Raw genomic sequence first — 21,414 nt, forward strand, 5'->3', positions numbered from 1 at the left:
AGCAGTGTCACTGTTGAATATTGTTCAGTCATTCCGTATTTTATTCTTGAATGGCTTTTGACAGAATTTTAAACTTCTATTGTGTCACATTTTAAATTTTCAAATGAAGCTACCAAGGGCGATGATCTAGCAGCAGTGATAGCTGTTTTGATAAATAAAACACCATTCATACAGTTTTCATGAATGTCTGCGGGGCAAATCACCTTGAATGATGATCTCGCTTGGCTCTTCGACATAGCTTTATGTTTCCTGTTGTTCAGACCAGCAGCAGGCGTTTTGCTCTATGCCTGGGTTTTTATTTTCCCTCCCACTGTCTCACTCATGTACATTACGCCTCAGTAGGTTTCGGAAAGAATAAGAGCTTTTGCTGAATTTTGTTTTAACCATTCCCCACCCCCTCACACAATCTTTCCCATTTACTCTGTCTTCCTCCTGGGTTGCTAATTCCACAGGTGCTGCCAGCTTTCCTCCACTTCACCCAAATGAAACCCAAATCAGTGGGTTTATGGTAGATTTTTGTCAGTAGCCTAGCCCCACAACTGGAACCAAAGAAGTCGAGGAGCAGGTGAAGGTGAGCTAGAAATTGAACGCAATGTTGATGAAATGTTCTCGTTAGGATAACAGCAGAAAACGGCACCAGTACTTGATCAGTGTGCCGGAAAGACGGCATGAGGGATGCAACCTGTGTAGGATTGGATCAAGGCACCTTTCACCTATTGTAGAAAAACATATTCAGAGCTACGGCCCATAAAGTTTCCCACAGTAGGACCTTTTGTTTGCCAAAAGCAAGCTGACTCAAAAGAAAAATTGTTCAAATTGAGAATCAGTTTAAAATCATAGAATCCTTACGGTGCAAAAGGAGGAGGCCGTTCAGCCCATTGAGTCTGCACCGACCACAATCCCACTTAGGCCCTATCCCCATAATGTCATGCATTTACCCTAGCTAGTCCCCTGACACTAAGGGGACAATTGCATGTGACGCAGTTGATGTCAAGAAAATATTCAGCAGAGGGAACGTGTTGAAGGCTGCACTTCCCATCCCTCATTCGCTCTCACTGTCTCTCAGAATAAGTGTGTTGCTTGATTGAAAGAGCCAATTCTAACAGAAACCGACCAATGAACCAAGATCTCATAACAATACATCATCGACATCTGACCACATCCAAGAAACCATTAAATCAGTAACAGCGTTTAAAATCAAACCTCAAGGACAATAAAAGAATGTTAACTATATATTCTTTTGTCTTTTTTATTTGATTCTAAGTCCCTTATTTCTACACATAGAGGGAACCCCAGATGACTGACCATATTTTTATTATTTTTCTCAGGTGTAGTGGCTAATAAATTTGCTCTTTCTTTGACTCAAGAAATCCTTGTTTGATTGGCTCCTTGTTGCTCACAGCTTGAATAGTTAAATAGATTCTGGTTTGGAAAAGGCACCTCCTTATGAAAAAGAAACTTAAACCTTTGTTGTGACCAGCCAAGGCAGTTGAATAGATGAGAGCCAATTCATTCCTTCTCACCTGGTTGGAACAGTCTTCACTTCATCTTTTTGATGTTATCATGCCAATGCTTCCAATATGTCTTTTTTACTCAGCTAGGAAATCCCTGCATCATAATGGGACCCTGTGCACATCTGCTCCATTTCCTGCACTTCTGCTCCTACTCCCTTTCCTCTGGCCCAGAAGATAATTGGGCTTCTTTTCTCCTCCCCTTCCACCCCACCAATCTCAACATTCAGTGCATCATCGACCACTCATTCCACCGTCTCCAACATGATGCCCCCAACAAACACACGTTCCCCTCCCTTTTAATCATTTCAAAGAGACAGTTCCTTCCACGACATCTTGGTCCACTAAACAATCACCCTCCAACAACCTCTTTCCTCCCTTCCTGCCTTCCTTTTGTAATTGCAGCAGATGCAACATTTATCTTGTTGCCTCCTCCCTTCCCACTGTCCAGTGTCCCAAACATTACTTCCAGGTGGGAAGGGAGGAGCTAATAAGGGGAGACGGTGATGTAGTGGTATTGTCGCTGGACTAGTAATCCAGAGATCTTGCTCATGCCCTTAGCACCCAGGTTCGAATCTCACCATGGGAGATGGTAAAATTTGAATTCAATAAAAATTTGGAATTACAAGTCTAATGATGACCATGAAACTATTGTTGATTGTCAGAAAAACCCATCTGGTTCACTAATATCGTTTAGGGAAGGAAATCTGCCATCCTTACTTGGCCTGGCCTACGTGTGATTCCAGAGCAACAGCAATGTGGTTGACTCTTAAATGCCCTTAGGGATGGGCAGTAAATGCTAGTCCAGCCAGCAACACCCACATCCCATGAACAAGTGAAATAAAAAGGTGAAACAGCAATTTACACGTTTTTCTTTAAGTTGGTATAATGTATTCACTGCTCACAGTACAATGTGGCATGATACTGCTGCTGTCTCACAGCACCGGGGACCCGAGTTCAATTCCTGGCTTGCCTGCGCGGCTTCTGCCAGAAGGCAGAAACTTACCCCGTGTCTGGGTGAGTTTCCTCTGAGTGCTCCAGTTTGCTTCCACAGTCAGAAAGATGTGCTGGCTAGGTGCATTGTCAGTGCTAAATTCTCCCTCAGTGTACCCAAAGAGATGCCGGAGTGTGGCGACTCGGGGATTTTCACAGTAACTTCGTTACAGTGTTAATGGAAGTCTACTTGTGACACTAATAAATAAACTTTAAATTTATTTTACACTGGGAAGTTCTAACACAGTTAGGATGAATGCTTTTCAGTACACCTTCATTCAAGTTCCAATGCAGTTTGGATGAGTGCATGTTGGTACACTTTCATCCTATCTGCAAACATAACCTGAGCTTCTGGTTGCCTGGTATATTGATTCTCTGCCCCACTCCCATTCATACAGCTCTGTTCTCGGCCTCCTGCACTGTCCATGGATGGTGAATATTTCTGTTTTACTTCAGATTTCTGCTTCCATGGTATTTACCTTTTGCTTGTTGCAACGTTTCTAGTCTCTCTGGCTTAGCATCATGCACCCAATGGCTCCCTCATAGAGCAAATGTCAGTGCTTTTTTTAAGGGGGTCTGTTGAAATAAATTGTTTGGTTCTAATCTAATTGATATTAGATGTTTCCCTTTCATGGCTTTGGCCTTATTATGAAACATAATGGTCTATATGATTAGCCTTGGGTGACCATTGAATAGATTCAAGTTTAGAGTAGAAAACTGAATTTAAGGGTAACTGATGTGGTAGCCACAGTGGAACCAGCGGTCTGCAATTTCTGTGGTAGTTCAACCCTTTGAAATAGATCGCATGTTCTGAAGTGGCAGAAGCTGTATTGATATGCTGTCAACGTTTTGATATCAATTATTTTTTCAGAATGAAATACAAAGGAGTTCAAGATGGTCTTCGATATGGTTCAATATAAATGAGGAGACCTTGAGACATAGTAGTGGACATATGTGAAGTAATTTCACTTTACTTGTTATAAATGGGGCTCTCAACCAAAAAAGAGTAATCTTTTTCACTACATAAAGGGGATTATTTATTAATGAAAGCTTACATAACTCAACTTTAAAAATCTATTCAAGATGTCTTTTTAATGTTACCCCTTGCAAACAATAAACTTCCTTTGGAAAGTTGAAACTGCTGGGAGGGCAGCTGTCTAATAACGGTGAGTTGAAGCAATTATTTCGAGTATAGGGAAGCATAAATTTGAAGCTTGGGTGAATTATGAGTGATATTTTGTGATCAAGTTGACAACGTTAGTTAACCGTTCTACTTTCCCTAGACCAGGGCTAGTCACATCAATTGTACTATCTCCACCACCGTAGAAGTTGGAACGGTCATTACCACCTCTCACAGTGAAGTCACCCACAAAGTGCGGTACTCAATACAGAGAATAGCCACGAGAATGGTCAAGTGTTTGGTATACTAAATGACTAAGCAGCTTTTGGTAAAGCCTTGAATCAGGTCTAAGTGAATTTTGGAAGTGTGATATGCCATTACTTCGCATTAGTGGACTTTTTCTTTTGTACATACGAAATGTAATGTGAGAGGTGAAATTTCTATTCATACCTATTGATTAATCGGGAACAAGTTTTCTTTCAATTAGCCTGGGTGACAAATGAGGTAGAGCAATAAAGAAGTATGTGTTTTTATCAACTGTACAAATAGATTTTTTGTTAGCTGTTTAGTTTGCACATTTTACCACAAGTTTATGCTTCACACAGCCAGCGCATTTCTGGAGGGTTGGCTTTGCAATAATTTTGTTCAAAATTCTTCTAATTTTTGTCAACTAAATGGATTAACCAATCAATGATGCACTTGCATCCTAGCTAGTCATCATGGAATAATTATTAAATAGTGATGCTGAAGCTTGAGTCACTCAGTCCAAAGCTCTGTCCCATTCAGTACAATGTTGTGCTTCAAGTTCCTCATTAATATTAACACATAATATAGAAAGAGGCCTACTGCCAAACTGATCTGTGCTGGTATTTATACTAAACATGGGCTTCTAGTCCAATGGTACAAATTCAAGGTATCTTTTAGTTTGGCAAAAGTTGAAAACTCTGTTTCTATAATTGGTTCATGTGTAGTTGCATCTGGTGTGGCATCAGCACAATTGGTATAGCATCAAACTGCATGTCCAACATTAGAACAGTGACTACAATTCAAAGGCACTTCGTTGGCTGTAATGCGATTTGGAGTCATACCTAGCACAAAGGGGAAGATGGTTATGGTTATTGAAGGTCAATCATCTCAGTCCCAGAAGTTGCTCAAGATAGTGTCCTCAACCTGATCATCTTCAGCTGCTTCATCAATGACATTCCCTCCATCATAAAATCATCAGTGGGGATTTTCATTGACGGATGCACAATGTTCAGCACCATTTATGACGACTCAGTTACTGAAACAGTTCGTGTCCATACGCAGCAAGACCTGGACAGCATTCAGGTTGAATGCTGATAAGCAGAAAACAACATTTGTGCTACAAATGCCAGGCCATCTCCAACAAGAGCGAATCTAACTATATCCTCTTGACATTCGATGGCATTACCATAACTGAATCCCCTACCATCAACATCCTGAAGGTTATCATTGACCAGAAACTGAAGTGGACTATCCATATAAGTACTGAGGCTACAAGGATAGGTCAGAGGCTGGGAATTTTGCAACGAATAACTTGCATCCTGACTTCACAAAGCCCATCCACCATCCATAAAATACAAGTCAGGAGTGTGACGGAATACTCTCCACTTGCCTGCATGAGTGCAGCTCCAACAAGGGACTTGACACCATTCAGAACAAAGCAGCCTGCTTGATTGACACCCCAACCGCCATCTTTAATATTCATCCACTCCAACACTGACGCACTGTGACAAGAGTATATACTATCCACAAGATGCGCTACAACATTTCACTAAAGCTCCTTTGACATTACCTTCCAAGCCTATGACCTCTACCACTGAGAAGGACAAAGACAGCAGATTCATGGGAACACCACCACCGGCAGAGTTCCCCTCCAAGCCACTTACCATCCCAACTTGGAACCATATTGCTGTTCCTTCATTTGTTATTGGGTCAAAGACCCTGGAACTTACTTTCCAACAGTACTGTGGATGTACCTACACACATGGACAGCAATGATTCAGAAGGTGACTCACCACCACCACCTCGAGGGCAATTGTAGATGGACGTTAATGCTGGCCTAGTCAGCAATACTCACATCCCATGAAGGAATATATGTTTAAAACGCAGAATTTGAAAAAGGCACTATATAAATTGTGAGTCCTTTCATAATTGAACATATCTTTCAGCTAGTCGGTTTTGTTCTCTCTAATATAATTAAATTCAAGTTAAATTTTTATGCAAAAAAAAGGACATAGAACACTACGGCACAAACAGGCCCTTCAGCCCACAAGTTGCGCTGATCATCTCCCTACCTTCCAGGCCTATCTATAACCCTCAATCCCATTAAATCCCATGTACTCATCCAGAAGTCTCTTAAAAGACCCCAATGAGTTCGCCTCTACCACCACCGACGGCAGCCGATTCCACTCACTCACCACCCTCTGAGTGAAAATAATTAATTGAAATATGTCAACGGTACATATGTTCTGGACGTATGGGGGAGGGAGTCATGAGTAGATAATTGCCACTATGGTGAGTTATTTGCTGTGATAAACAAAAGACTAATCAACATTAATATTGTGCTATCTGCAGTAGGCACATGATTTTCCAGCTATGACACATCAACAGTACTTCATTGACTAAAAAGTACTTTGTGAGCTTTCTACCTCTGTATCCTCTCAAGCCCTACTACTCTCAGATCCCTACTCTCCTCGAAACCATTTGGCCATCTCCATGATGTAGTGGTAATGTCACTGAACTAGTAATCCAGTGGTCCAGGCTAATGCTATGGGGACATAGGTTCATATCCCATTTGGGCATCTGGTAGAATGTAAAATCATTTAATAAGTCTGGCATATAAAGCTAGTCTTATTAATACTATCATCAGGCATCATAAAAACGCATCTGATTCACAATGTTCTTTTAAAGGAAGAAATCTGCCATCCATACCTTGTCTGACCTGTATGTGACTCTAGGTCCAGAAAAATGTGGCTGACTTTTGAAATGGCCTAATGAGCCATTCAGTTCAAAGCAATTAAGGATGGTTGACAAATGCTGGCCTTGCCAATTACACCCACATCCCCATAAAATAATATATTTTTCAAAACTTTAATTGTTCCACCTGCTGGTAAGGTTTCAAACAATGGGATTCCCTACCTAATTCTTTCTCTACGCTGCTTTAGGATGCTTCTTAAACATACCTCTTTGATTAAACTTCTGGTCTACCCTAACATCTCCTTATTTGGTCCAGTGTCAAATTTTGTTTGCTCCTGTAAATTACCTTGTGACATTTAATGCATCAAAGGTACTATATAGGTGCAAGTTGTTGCTACAGTTATTGAAGTTGTGAAAGGTATAATTTAATTTCAAATCTTCCTTGCATTGTTACGACAGGAGAAAGAGGCAAGCTAAACTCCTTTATTTTTCTTACTGTAGGTCCAAAAGAATCGTACAATTGAAATGGGCAATAGTGTGTTTTTCCAAACCCTCTGTTTGTGAAGTCAGTGCTAAAGTGACTTGCAGCAAACTTTCTTTCGGGTTGAATCAGAGGTATGGTTTATTCAAACGTTCAAACTTGGTACGTAGCCTTTGCTGCTACTACTACACCCACGCACATGTAAGGAGAGAGGAAAGGCAAGAGTTTTACAACTAGGAATAATTTAGAACAAAAAAATTAAAAAATAGGTTATTACTTCAGGTGAATATCAGAGTCCAGTAAGGGTTTCTTCAGGTAAGAGTTAAAGTTCAGGCAGGCTTAGCTACCTGAAAGTAGGAGTTATTGAATTCCTTCAAAGTTGCTGATGCCCAAGCAAGATGAGGATTACAGAAATTTGTTCCGCTGTACAGGAGATGGTGGTACTTTTCCAAAGGGAACCAGGCTTTGCAGAGGTTTAGACTTGAGACAGGCTTTGTTGTCAGCCTGGAGTCCTGCTTTGATGTTGGCAAGCTGGATGTTAACAGCAGACTTCCCTGAGAGTGCAAGAGTGCAGAATTAAAACTTTCCGAAGATAAAAGAAGCTTAGATCATGCAGTGTTGCCCATTGGTTCACAATCAATTTCGATGTCTCTGGTCAAAATCCAGTGTCCAGATTAGAGGATAGGTAGTGGCTACTAGCAACTCCTCGATGACTCGCTCTTTGTTATATATCACGCTGGCGCAATAGATCGTCTGCTGCTTCCTTGTCTGATTGATCGTAATGGGCCCACACAATGATACGTGTCAGATTTCACAAGGATGAGGGTTGAGTGTTGTCCTGAAGCTTCCAGAACTGGAGCCAACTTGAAAATCTTGTGACCTGTAATGACCAGCAAAGTCTATTTTTTAACAAGTAGATAATACGATTTGATTTACAGTTAAGACCTCTTTCATGCTGCATGGGCATAACAGTATTCATGACGTGCCATAATATAAAGCAAGTAAGCTTTACCCCAGTATCTTCTGAATTCCAGGAACTGCCATTAAAGGTGCAGAAAATCAGAGAATTCCATAGAGTCCCTAGAAGGAGGCCAGTTGGCCCATCGATCTGTACCAACCACAATCCCACCCAGGCCCTATTCCCGCAACCCCACACATTTATCTTGCTAGTCCCCCTGACATAGGGGCAATTTAATATGGCCAATCCACCTAATCCGCACATCTTTGGACTGTAGGAGGAAGCCAGAGCACCCAGAGGAAACCCAAGCAGACACAAGGAAAACGTGCAAACTCCACACAAACAGTGACCCAAGGCTGGAATTGAGCCTCAAACCCTGGTGCTGTGAGGCAACAGTGCTAACCGCTGTACCACCCCAAAATGTAAGATGAATTTCCATGGAGCAGAAGTACCTGTTTAATATAAAAAGAGAAGAATATGGAAAATTAATTGGTTTTGAACACAAGGTGACTTAAGTCACTGAGTTTTGATGGTGTGCATCTTAGACTGTTGAATGCAGTCAGAGAGGCGAGAAAGAAAGTGGAGAGTTGGTGTAATTTCTCAGTCTTTCTTAGAATCCACATTCTTATGGAGTGCAAGAAAATAAACCGAGTAGCAGCACTTTTAGTAAGCATACTGTAGACTTGTTAGCCTGTTGGCTGTGGATAGCAATTATGATTCATAACTTAGTGAAATCTTAGGAATGTATGGATAATAAAGCCCAGGCATCATAGATTCATTAAAGACGGATCATGATAGACAAATTTCAAAGTATTTTTTGAAAACATTTATGACAGATTACAGAGGTAAAGACAGTGCTGTGACATAATACCCATGGATTTTCAAAAGGTGGTTGTTACAGTATCATGTCAGAAATATGTTACAGGAATCCATTCATTTGGAATCATAGAATCCCTATCGTGCAATGGAGGCCATTCAACCCATTGATTCTGCACCAACTTTCTGACAAAGTACCTTATCCAGGCCCTCCCTCACACTATCCCCATATGGGAAATGGCAGGGAAGGGGGGATCAGGATATTGAATTTGATGATTGAAATTACTGGTGGAGCAGGGTCAAAGGGCCGAATGGCCTACTCTTGCTTCTAGTTCGTGTGTCCCTAAGTAATCTCTCTCATTTACCATGGCCAATCCATCTAACCTGCACATGGTTGGAGTGTTGAGGGAAACCCATGCAGACGCAGGGAGAACATGCGAACTCCAAACAGTCACCCAAGGTTGGAATGAACCCCGGTCTCTGGCGCTATGTGTGTAACCACTGTGCCACTGTGAAATGCAGAATTATGGCTGGAAATTCAGTGTATGGCGGGTAACGGGGTTAGAAAGCACGTTGGCAATAGTTTAATAGAGCTTCTCTATGAAGGGAATCATTAATTTGGAGCACCGTACCAGAATTCAGGTCAGAGATTCGATTAAAAATCATCAGTTCCGTTTTATGGATGATCGTTTCTTCAACTCTTTTATTATTTGAATTATTTATTTCTATTGCTGTCGATAAAGCTTTTCTCTACTGTTTTAATATATGAGATCAATAAAAAAAAATTCTGCTGTTTTTTGGTCTTCCAAATAAAATTACTTGCATTTGGGAATCAATTGACAGTACTCGTCCTTAATGTGTAGCGGTCCAGACTTATAAAACCAAACTTGGATTGAAGATGCAAAATATATTAACCTGAGCTTGCTGTAGGTTTGGTTCTTTCCAACTGCTGACAGCAGTTGAGGAAATCTCTCATAAATCTGATACTTCATTTTTTTGAAGATTTTGAACTCCTCTGTGCCTCTTATTCTCTCTGACTTGTGCAAATTTTGTCTTTTTTTCCATTCATGGCACATGTTTTCTTAATCTTTTTGTGTGTGTATGTGATGTGTGTGTTGTCATTCTAAATAACACTCTTCCTCTCCTTTTTCCACTGACTTTATAGTTACATACACCCATATAAAATTGCTCTTTAGAAGGTGATGGTGAGCCATCTTCTTGAATACTGCCATCCATGTGGGGTAGGTACACCCACAATGCTGTTAGGAGGAGAAGCTCCAGGATTTCGACTCAGCGCCAGTGAAACAACGGCAATATAGTTATAAGTCAGGATGGTGAGTGATTTGCAGGGGGTCGTTGCAGTATCCGGTGCCTTCAACAATTTCTTGATATTTGCTGCTGCTCCTGACATGTACCCTTGCACTCTTCGTTGAACCAAGCTCAGTCCCATGGCTAGATGGTAATGGCAGAATGGGGGTTATAGCAGGACATTGTGGTTGAGTACAATTTTGAGTACATCTGCTGATGGCTCCTCACGGCCATTCAGTGCTGACGCAATAATTCAGCCACGCATTGGTGCAGGGCCTGAAACTCTGGCTTAGATAAAATGGGGCATCAAACTTGGACTTGGAACTGGTAAGGGGTTTGGGTTAGAAGAGAAGGTGGGGGCTTGGCGACCCAACTGAAATGGGAGCAATGCTTCCTTCTAACTATATAAATATCAGTGCATTGAAAATCATGCGATATGCTCATATCAAATAGACCTGAGGGTGAGAATGGAGAACATTTTTATTATATATAACAGACACCTAATAATGAGAGCAGAAATTAAATCTTCAGGGAAGACCACTGTTGGAGTGGAGCGGGTGTAGATTGAGAAGGGAGAATGGGGAACTATTATACCAGCTGAAAATGGCTTAATTATTCTTCCCACATAGCTGGTGCATTGTGTCATATTTATGTGGCTCATTTAATAATGAGGCACTGTCTCTACAATTATGCAGTAATCAAACTATTACATACATGAGACATTTTTAATAGTCAAATGCTGGAAATGGTAGATCTTAAATTAAAATAGTTGTAAAATTATGAAGAATTGTTGTAATATACATCTGCCTGAAGTTGGAAATGAAGAGACTGGTGACAATAGCAACGTGTAGATTCTTTGATTTGCCTTCCCTACGACCGGAAGTAGAGAACCACTTTTATGTCAGCCAGAGTTCTGTCTTTGCTACAAGTGCCTCTTGACCTAATCAATCCAGAAGCTCAAAAATAAATGTTTATTAGCTTTTTAATTAAACATGATGGGCATATTTAAATAATGCTGGGGTTCCAGGTAGAGCTGCAGCTAACAGTAACAGACTAAGTCACCAATCTACACTTAGATAGTTATTAATGCTGTTTATTTATGCATGCTAGCTCAAGGCAAAGTTCACTGCTGTGCACTACAGCTTATTGCTCTGGGATGATGTTACTGCACGTTGCCAAGCTCTTAATTAGGATTCAGATGGTTGATTGCCAGTGTGCAGACAATACTAATTGAATCTATTTGAAATTCAAACTAGCAACAGTACAATGTGCTTTTTTTAAAATGTATTTTTAAGGTATTGCCTGGCAATGGCTTTATTACCTTTGCGTTCGTTCAAATGCTGATCCCGCGATTGTGTTAAATGCATTAGAAACTGTCAGTTCGATTTTTTTTTAAGGAAAAAGATCAATAACTTGGCGTTGCACTGTTTATTTTATAAACCCTATTGAAATTAGGAAATGACTGGAAATCAATTATGTCTTGGAAGAAGAATGTACAAGTTGTGAAATTAGTTCAACTTGATGCGCAGGAAAATTTCTCCCCAGTCAGGTTTTTTAGGTGTAAGTTATCGCTGCTTTTACAAGATAAAGGAGTTCAGATAGTTCACAAAAAAATGCAAACTATTATTATGATTTCCTGCGTAATTATTAGTGCAAGGCGCTAAATCTCTAAACTAACCCTGACTGTCAATTATTAAACATATTATTCCAGATGTTGGAGATTATATACATGTGTTTTAGCATGTATGTTTGATGTGTGTTATTGTGTGTGTATACACACCTCTGCATGTATAGTGTACATTTTGAAGCTGGGACCCAGAAAGGGGGGCACTGATTAGCTGTGCAAAGTTGACTCGTGAAATGTTGCTGTGATGATGAGATGTGACGAAGGGGAATGAACAGAGAGAAACGTCAGAAGGATTTTTTTTGTTATTATGGAGCATATCCCCTGATTTAGTGACAAAACATGAGCTTGCAAACATTTGCGGTTAAAAAAATGTCCAAGCTGCATACAATTCAGATTGCTTCACCAACAGGTTTCTACCCAACTTCCCTGTGTTAGTGAGCAGCTCTGAGCACCCTGGAATGGCTGTGTGTTAAGTTTATTCATTAGTGTCACGAGTGGGCTTACATCAACACTGCAATGAAGTTACTATGAAAATCCCCACACTCCAGCGCCTGTTCGAGTACATTGAGGGAGAATTTAGCACAGCCAATGCACCTAACCAGCACGCCCTTCACACTGTGGGAGAAAACCGGAGCACCCAGAGGAAACCCACGCAGACACCGTGTTCAGAAATAAAAGCAGAAAGTGCTAGAAGTACTTAGCATACCTGGCAGTAACTGGGCAAAAGAGTCAGTGTTTTGAATTGAATAAGACTTCTTCAGAACTTAAGAATTGAACCTCAGAACTTCAATTCTGACAAAGAACCATATTTAACTCGAAACATTAACTCTGTTCCTCTCTTTACAGACGCTGCCAGACCTGCTGAGTATTTCCAGCACTTGCTGTTTTTACTTCAGAGTTCCAGCATCTGCAGTATTTCATTTTCTGTGTTTTCAGATTGAGCAGACAGCCAATGACTGGATGGTCTTTGGAAGAATGTTGAAAATTGAAGACTTAACATAGTTTAATTTTTTTAAATTAAAATAAGATGTCAAAAATTAATCTCGTCACCTGTTAAGCTAATGAGCAGCTCTTTAATACCTAAGCTTTGCACTTGTAATCATGGACATTTGCTCATCGTGCATTTTAGTGGTTAATTGGTATTGCAAATAATGGCAATTGGAGAACTTTAATTTTTAATTAAATAAATAATTTTTGCCAGATAATATCCATTCAAGTATGATTGACAGTACATTATTTCTTCCTTGGTTGTATTTTGTGGCGATAACTGGATTTTGGCTGGTGGAACAGGATTGGAGTCACTAGGTAGATTCCATCATTTTTATTTCAAATAGATGACGGTATTAGTCTTGTGTTATTGTGTTCATAATATCACAGGAGCAATGACATGAATGACATCTAATGACATGAAATCTTGATGAAGGCCATTTTAGGAATGATCCTTGACCTGCAAAAGTGAACTTGTTTATGTAGCATTGCAATTTGTATTTGCGCATATTCAAATAATATTTATTATGCATGTTTGCCTATAGTAATGTGTTTTACAAAGCATCTGCATTGTGACCACTGCCCACAATGAGTCAGAGCTTATTTTACAAGAGGAGGCGTGTTTCTGTGGTGAGAGAATTGTATTAAAAATTATACCCAGGCACAAGTTTTTGATTCAAAACAGAAAAATGCTAGAAAATCTCGAAGAAGTCACACAGCACCAGGTTAAAGCCCAACAGGTTTATTTGGAATCACGAGCTTTCGGAGTGCTGCTCCTTCATCAAGTGAGACTTCTCACTGTGTCCGCCCCAGTCCAACATCAGCATCTCTACATTATAGCATTTGTGGAGAGGGAATAGAGCCACCGTTTCACATCAGGATGAGTGACTGAGGATCATTCATACACAACGTTGGTTCGATTCTCTCTTCACAGATTCGATTTCCGGCATCCGCTGCCGTATTTTGCCTTTATACGAGTTTTTGTTCGGCTGTTGGAAAATAAATAATTAATGTTTCCCTTTCCCACTTCAACTGCATTAAGTAGCTGGTGATGTTGCATAACCAACTCTTCCCGTAGCTGATAATTGTTTTCAGATTCTTGATGTAAATAGAAGAGATTACAAGTGGGTAATCACCTTATGTGGGCGTGAGGCAAGCACAGACTAAAAATTTGTAGTTGGCAGTTTGAATGTGAAATTTTATTTTATAAATGCTTTTAAAATTCATTCTCCAGTTTCTTTTCTCAAAAATTGAAGAAACAGAAATTCTGAATTTCTTTAACCCAAAAATAAGGACGAGGAAAGACGCTTAATTTGTTCACTGAGAAACATACTAATGCGTGCTAAGGATCTCTGTATACTGCTGATTTTTCAGGCTTTAGTGGAAAACTCAGCTGATGAGCATGACAGTGATAGTGAACACAAGTTGATCCATTAGCCTGGGCCTCTGGATGGCTAGTCCAGTGACAGTACTACTATGACATGGATCTGCCACTCTACTATTACCATCAAGTCTTGGGATTAACCCTCATTGTGCAGGAGGGCATGCCAAGAGCAGCAGCAAGGACAATAGGACTAGAGGACACAGCCTCAGGATAAGGGGGAGGGGCAGTTTAGAACGGAGTTGAGGAGGAACTTCTTCACTCAAAGGGTGGTGAATCTCTGGAATTCTCTGCCTGTTGAAGTGGTGGAGGCTGCCTCGCTAAATATATTTAAGACGCGGGTAGATAGGTTTTTGATAGGCAAGGGGATTAAGGGTTATGGGGAGAAGGTGGGAAAGTGGAACTGAGCCACTTCAGATCAGCCATGATCTTATTGAATGGCAGGGCAGGCTCGAAGGGCTAGATGGCCTACTCCTGCTCCTATTTCTTATGTTCTTACCTAAAAATGAGATGTCAACCTGGTGAAACTCAGTACACTTGTATGCCAAACAGGGGAGGTGATGGCCTCGTGGTATTAGTGCTAGACTGTTAATCCACAAAACCCTGCTAATGTTCTGGGCATCAGGGTTCAAATCCCACCATGGCAGATGGTGGAATTTGAATTCAATAAAAAAATCTGGAATTAAGAATCAACTGATGACCATGAAACCATTGTCGGTTATTGGAAAAACCCATCTGGTTCACTAATGTCTTTTAGGGAAGGAAATCTGCTGTTCTTACAAGGTCTGGCCTTCATGTGACTCCAGAGTCACAGCAATGTGGTTGACTCTCAACTGCCCTCCAAGAGATGGGCAATTAATGCTGGCCAGCCAGTGACATCATGTCCCACGAATGAATAAAAAAAACAGCAAAAGTGACATCAGTAGTAAGAAGTAAGCAATCCTCCAACTGGAGAATCAGACCCAAGTACTTTCCATATCCAGTTGTAAATGGTTGTGGACAATTGAACTACTAACTGGAAGAGGAAGCTTCACTAATATCCCAATCTTCAGTGATGGGGAGAATGGCACATCAATGCAAACGACAAGGCTGACACATTCACAACAGTCTTCAGCCGGAAATGCTGTATTGATGATCTAATCAGCGAACATCCCAGTTCCAACCTTATGATAGAGGGAAGGTCATTGGTGAGGCAGCTGAAGATGGTTAGGCTGAGGGCCACTACCTTGACGAACTTCTGCAGTGATGTCCTGGGAATGCAATGATTGAATGCAACAACGATAACTGTCTTTCTTTAGGTATGACTCCAGCCAGTGAAGAGTTTTGCCCCAGATTCCCATTGACTTCAGTTTTGCTAGGGTCCCTTGATGCCTCACCCAGTCAAATGCTGTCTTGATGTCATGTGCAACCATTCTCACCTCATCTGATGATCAGATGATGTTCACTGATGACTGAACAATATTCAGCACCATCTGTGATTACTCAGATACTGAGACAGTCCATACACATATGGAGCAACACCTGGACAACATTCAAGCTTTGGCTGACGAGCAAATTACACTCATGCCAAACAAGTGCCAGGCAATGGCCATCTCCAACAAGAATGAATCCAATCATCTTCCTTTGACATTCAGTGGCTTTATCATTGTTCAGTCTCCTCACTATCATTATCCTGAGGGTTACCCTTAACCAGAATCAGAATTGGACCAACCATATAAGTACTGTTGCTGAAAGAGCAGGTCAGAGGCTGAGAATTCTGCAGCGAGTAACTTGCTTCCTGTCTCTCAAAGAGACAAGGCAGTGGTATGGTGGAATACCTAACACTTACCTGGATAAATAAAGCTCAATGCCATCCCTGATAAAGCAGCCTGCTTGATTGGCACCCCATTTAACATTCATCCCTCCACACCAACTCTCAATGCAGCAGTATCCATAAGATTCTTTCTATGACCTAGATAGAGAAGACTAGCAGGTGCATTGTAACATCACTTGCAAGTTGCCCTCCAAATCAGTCACCATCCTGTCTTGGAACTATATCACCGTTCCTTCATTGTCACTGGGTCAAAATCCTGAAACTCCTGTCCTAACAGCACTGTTAGGTGTACCTGCACCACATGGACTGCAGCAGTTCAAAAAGTTGGCTCACCAACACTTCAGTGATAACTGGGATGGACAATAAATGCTAGCCAAGCCAATGACACCCACATCCTGTGAATGCATTTTAATAAAAGAATGCACCAAATTTTTAACTTTTAATTTGATATTTAATTAAAATGCATAACTAATTGGAATATACACATGGGATTATGGTAGGAGCAGAAATATTGTACAATTTAAATAAGATGTAATTATATTAAAAATGTGATTTTTTTCCCCATTGAGTTGAGAATTTTGATATAGCACAATATAAAATTTGTTATTAATGTACGGCAAAGCTGCAAAGTAGTTGTGAACTTAGTATGTCGTTAGCCCAGGATTCAACAAAGTGCTACTTTTTCAAGGGCTTTTCCAGCAAGACTGGTAATATAAAAGGGTGAGATTTCATCCGTTCAGCGATCTCTGCTAGAATGCAGTTTGGAGGGGACATCAGCTTGTCAAATGGGGTCATGTTGATTTCTACATTTCAGTGCTGTAATGACAGCAAGTACTGACAGTTTCGCTGCCATTATCACAAAATCCAGGTCATTCAGCCTAAGCCTAGACTTGGGAGAAGCTGAAGCTTCCGTGTTAAAAGTTTATTAATGGTATTAAATACAATTTAGCAGATGTCTTTAATCAAATCATTGCCCAATTTCTTTCTTCAAAATGTTTATACCTTGTTTTGTTCATCTGAAATTTTGCTTACTGAGGGGATGAGAAAGGCTCAGGCAGTTAATGCAACAAGGTCGCTGTGGTAAAGGATGTCAGTTGTGACAGGCCATTTCAGAGTTTTGACAAGTGGAAATCTGATTAGAGGGACTCAAGTTATATCTGCAAGGAAGATGGGCATAGATTTGGGAAGTGTCAACACTTCGGTTTAGGGAGATTAGAGATTGGATGGTATTTTGCAAGGGTAGAGGGGTTGTCTTTTTTCAGTGTTGATGACAGTTGTTCTGAAATAATGTGATTTTGATTTATTGTCACAAGTATTAGAATACTGTGAAAAGTATTGTTTCTTGTGTGCTATACAGACAAAGCATACCATTCATAGAGAAGGAAATAAGAGTGTACTGAATGTAGTGTTACAGTCATAGCTAGGGTCTCGAGGAAGATCAACTTAGTACGAGGTAGATCCCATTCAAAAGTCTGATGACAGCAGGGAAGAAACTGTTCTTGAGTGACCTCAGACTTTTGGATCTTTTTCCCGATGGAAGAAGGTGGAAGAGAGAATGTCTGGGGTGCGTGGGCTCCTTAATTATGCTGGCTGTTTTGCCAAGGCAGCGGGAAGTGTAGACAGAGTCAGTTGATGGGAGGCTGATTTGTGTGATGGACTGGGCTACATTCGCGACCTTTTATAGTTTCTTGCAGTTTTGGGCGGAGCAGGACCTATACCAAGCTGTGATACAACCAGAAAGAATGCTTTCTATGGTGTGCCTGTAAAAGTTGGTGAGTAGACTCAGCACCTGCGCTGAGAGAACCATTTCTAAAGTCAGTGAGCAGGGGGGCCAAGTGGGGAGTTTAGTAGAACTGGTACCAGGAAGCATGTGGTGAACTTATGGACATGCTGAGCTTGGGGAGGGCATAAGAAAAAGCGTCATGCTTAAGTAAGGTTTTTCATTTTCATATTGATTCCTGCGGAGGTTGAACAATACATCTGTTTTCACAGGGGCAGCTACTGCACCAAATTTATTCATGTAGCGAATGCAAATCCCTGAAGCTAAATGATAACCTTCTCTTTTGCTGAGTTTAAGGTGATTAGAGCAGAGCAGTTGTGTTTCCAAAGCCTTATTTCTGCTGAAACCATAAGCCTTAATCCTCCAGGTTTTATCATAAATCTAGTGGGCAGATTGGATGGAGCCACTTCATGAGCATAGTGGCACCATTTGAAGAACAATGAGCAATCTAAAATAGGAATCCTAATTTGAAAGAGGGCTAACTTCAGTGGGATTAGAAGCGATCTAGCCAGGGTAAAATAGAACAGGAAAAATGTTAACAACTCAAGTGGTAATTTTGGAAAGGTGGTGTTCAGGTACCGACGAGATACATGGCAACTGGGTGGAAAAATAGAGGAACCAAAGCCACCTGTCCTTGGATGATGACGGAGTTGGAGAATATGGTGGCACAAGTATGATCTTGAATGTCAGGCAAATTTTTCAATCCAGAACCAGACCAAATGCAGAAGTTTGAGAGGAGACATGAAGAGAAAGTAAGATTGGCAAGAGAAAAAATGAGAATAGAATGATAGGTAACATAATAGGGAACCCAAATATCTACCCAATTTACTGGGTCATATGAGTTTGGGTGAGGTCTATTGGGGCAAAGAAAACTTTGCTTAAAGGCAGAAGGGTGGCACAGTAGCACCGTGGTTACCTTTGCTGCTTCGCAGCTCCAGGGACCTGGGTTCAATTTCCGGATTGGGTCACTGTGTGTGAAGTTTGCACATTCTCCTCGTGTCTGCGTGGGTTTCCTCTGGGTGTTCCGGTTTACTCCCACAGTCCAAAGATCTGCGGGATAGGTTGATTGGCCTTGCTAAAAGTGCCCTTAGTGTCCTGAGATGCATAGATTAGAGGGATTAGGGGGTAAATATGTAGGGATATCGGGGTAGAATAAGTCACCTTTTCTGGATGAAGAGTAAGCACAGATTTGTAAAGGGGTGATGGTGCTTGACTAACCTAATAGAATTTTTTGATGAAGGGAGCACAATGGTTAATATCTATATGGATTTTAAGAGAGTTTTGACAAAAGTAACACACAAAAGGCTTGTTAACAAAATGAGACTTAGGGAGTAAGAGGGTCAGTCTCAGCTTGGAAAAAAAAGGACAGAGAAAAAGCAGTTGTGGTAAATGGTTGTTTTTGAACTGAAGGATGTGGAGAGTGATGTTCCCCAAGGGTCAGTCCACTGACTTGAAGAATATTTGATTACAGAGCAAAATTTGCCAATAAGTCTAAATTTGGGTGGTGTGGCAAAGTGAGGATGATGAAAACTGACTGGAGCAGGGCATAGATATGCTTATGGAATGGACAGACAAGTGGCAGATTGAATTCACTACAGGCAAGGGGAGCTGATGCATTTCAGCAGAAGAGATAGGGAGAGGCCATTAATGTTTAGTAGCATAGTTCTAAAAAAAATGTGCAGTATGTGGAGATCTTGGTATTCTTATGCTCAGACCCTTGAAGGTGGCAGGATATATTGAGCCGTTAATAAATCACATGGAATCTTGGATCTCATAAACGGAGATCTTGAGTAAAAAAAAAAATAGGGAAGTTGCACTGAATCTTAAATTCAGCTTCAGCTACATCAGGAATATTGGGCCAGATTATCCCGACTCACCTGCAGCTGAGATTCTCCAGTCCGGCTGCAGTGAGTGGATATATGGCTGAGTGCCAAATTCTGCTTGCTGGCAGCAGCAACAGGGCATGAACAGCTGGAGAATTCTGGCTATTTTATCCAGTTCTGCATGCCATACTTTAGGAAGGATATGAAGTCCTTGTGAGGGTGCAGAGAGAGAACAGAATGGTTCAGGGATGAAGGATTTTAGCTACAAAGTTACGTTGGACAAGCTGGAGTAGTGGCTAAGGGAAGATTTAATAAAGGTGTACAAGATTATGACCAGTTTGGCAAAAGTTGACAAAGAAACTTTCAGAAACTCTTCGCACAAGAATCAGGGGGGTGGGGCACATATGCAGGGAAGGAGGGGAATGTGTGGAATTACGTTATTTTAGCAACACGTGGTAATAATCTAGAATCCACTGGCTATGGGGCTGGTGGAAGTGGGGGTGATTAATAATTTCAGAAGAAATTGGGAACCAGAGATACGGGGGAAGACGGGACTGACTAGATTGCAGTAGAGAGCCAGCGTGGACTCAGTGGGCCGAATTACCACTTCTGTGCCATTTTAAAAAACCGATGCGCGTTGTATGTTTTTATCCACATTATCACATTTAACATTGTTTAAAAATAAAACGCTGAGATTGTAGAGTAGGCAGCATGTGTGGGATGTGACAATTGTGAGAGGAGGATTGCTTCAGTCAGTACAAGGGCAGCTGTCACAGATTCATTGACAGAGATCCTAACCAGCAATGGCAAGAGACCTACCCCTGAAGGTAGGTGCGTGCGCGTGAGGCTGGAAAGAGCAATTTGCTTGATTTTGATGCAGTGAACTTAAATTTGGAATCAAATCTTTTTTGTTGCCATCATAAAGATGGTGGAAGCAAGGAACAATGTCAAGCACTTTCATTTTGTTCAGCTCAGGCAGGTATCTCCCTAACCTAACCCAACGGGGAAACAACGCCTGGTTGTGATTTTAAATGAATTATATTCTGAATTAATGATCCATTGATAGATTTTCAGTTATATGTCTGTGAGGTTTCCATTGCTTTTTGACTCTTGCACCTACTTTAACTGCAATTTATTATATTCATGTTCAGTATAAATGATGAGTGAGAGTATTGAGCCTTAGTCCCTGATTTCATTGCTTAGGACAACATATGCAGTGGTGTTATAGGTGATGGCGGAGTAGTGGTGGGTGGCCTTCCTCAATATATGTGAGTGGATACTCTTAAGGAAGAATAATGTAGCTCAAGCACTGGCACAGTCAAGCTCCTACATGCAACTGTGTACAAACTGTGTGGTTTCACTGAATAAAGTGGGGTCTGCACATTTGCATAACTCACAGCCCTTGGCAGTGATTTGTGTGTGTAAAGAGTGTGATACGGTTTTGATACAGCTTCAAATATATAAAGCTGTCCCTAATTTAACAGCTAGAGGTAGCAGCTTATCAATCTTTCTCAAAGGCACCACAGGCAATAGAATAGTCATAGCATAGAATTATAGAATTCCTACAATGCAGAAGGAGGCCATTCGGCCCATCGAGTCTGCACTGACGACAATCCCACCCAGGCCCTATTCCCAGAACCCCAGATATTTACCCTGCCAATCCCCTGACATTAGGGTCAATTTATCACAGCCAATCAACCTAACCTGCACATCTTTGAACTGTGGGAGGAAACCCATGTAGACATGGGGAGAATGTGCAAACTCCACACAGACAGTGACCCCAGCTGAAATTCGAACCCGGGTCCCTGGCGCAATGAGGCAGCAGTGCTAACCACTGTGCCACCATGCCACCCCAAGAAAAGCCGAGGAAAAGGTT

At 41.1% G+C, this 21,414-nt stretch overlaps 1 protein-coding gene across 7 annotated transcripts in view; it reads left to right on the forward strand.

Moving 5' to 3' along the window:
- Window positions 1–21,414, forward strand: part of rerea (arginine-glutamic acid dipeptide (RE) repeats a) — a 529,737-nt gene that overhangs the window by 371,049 nt on the left and 137,274 nt on the right. The window lies entirely within an intron of this gene.

Source organism: Carcharhinus amblyrhynchos, chromosome 30 (genome assembly GCF_965287045.1).
Source record: "Carcharhinus amblyrhynchos chromosome 30, sCarAmb.v2.hapA, whole genome shotgun sequence".
NCBI lineage: Eukaryota > Metazoa > Chordata > Chondrichthyes > Carcharhiniformes > Carcharhinidae > Carcharhinus > Carcharhinus amblyrhynchos.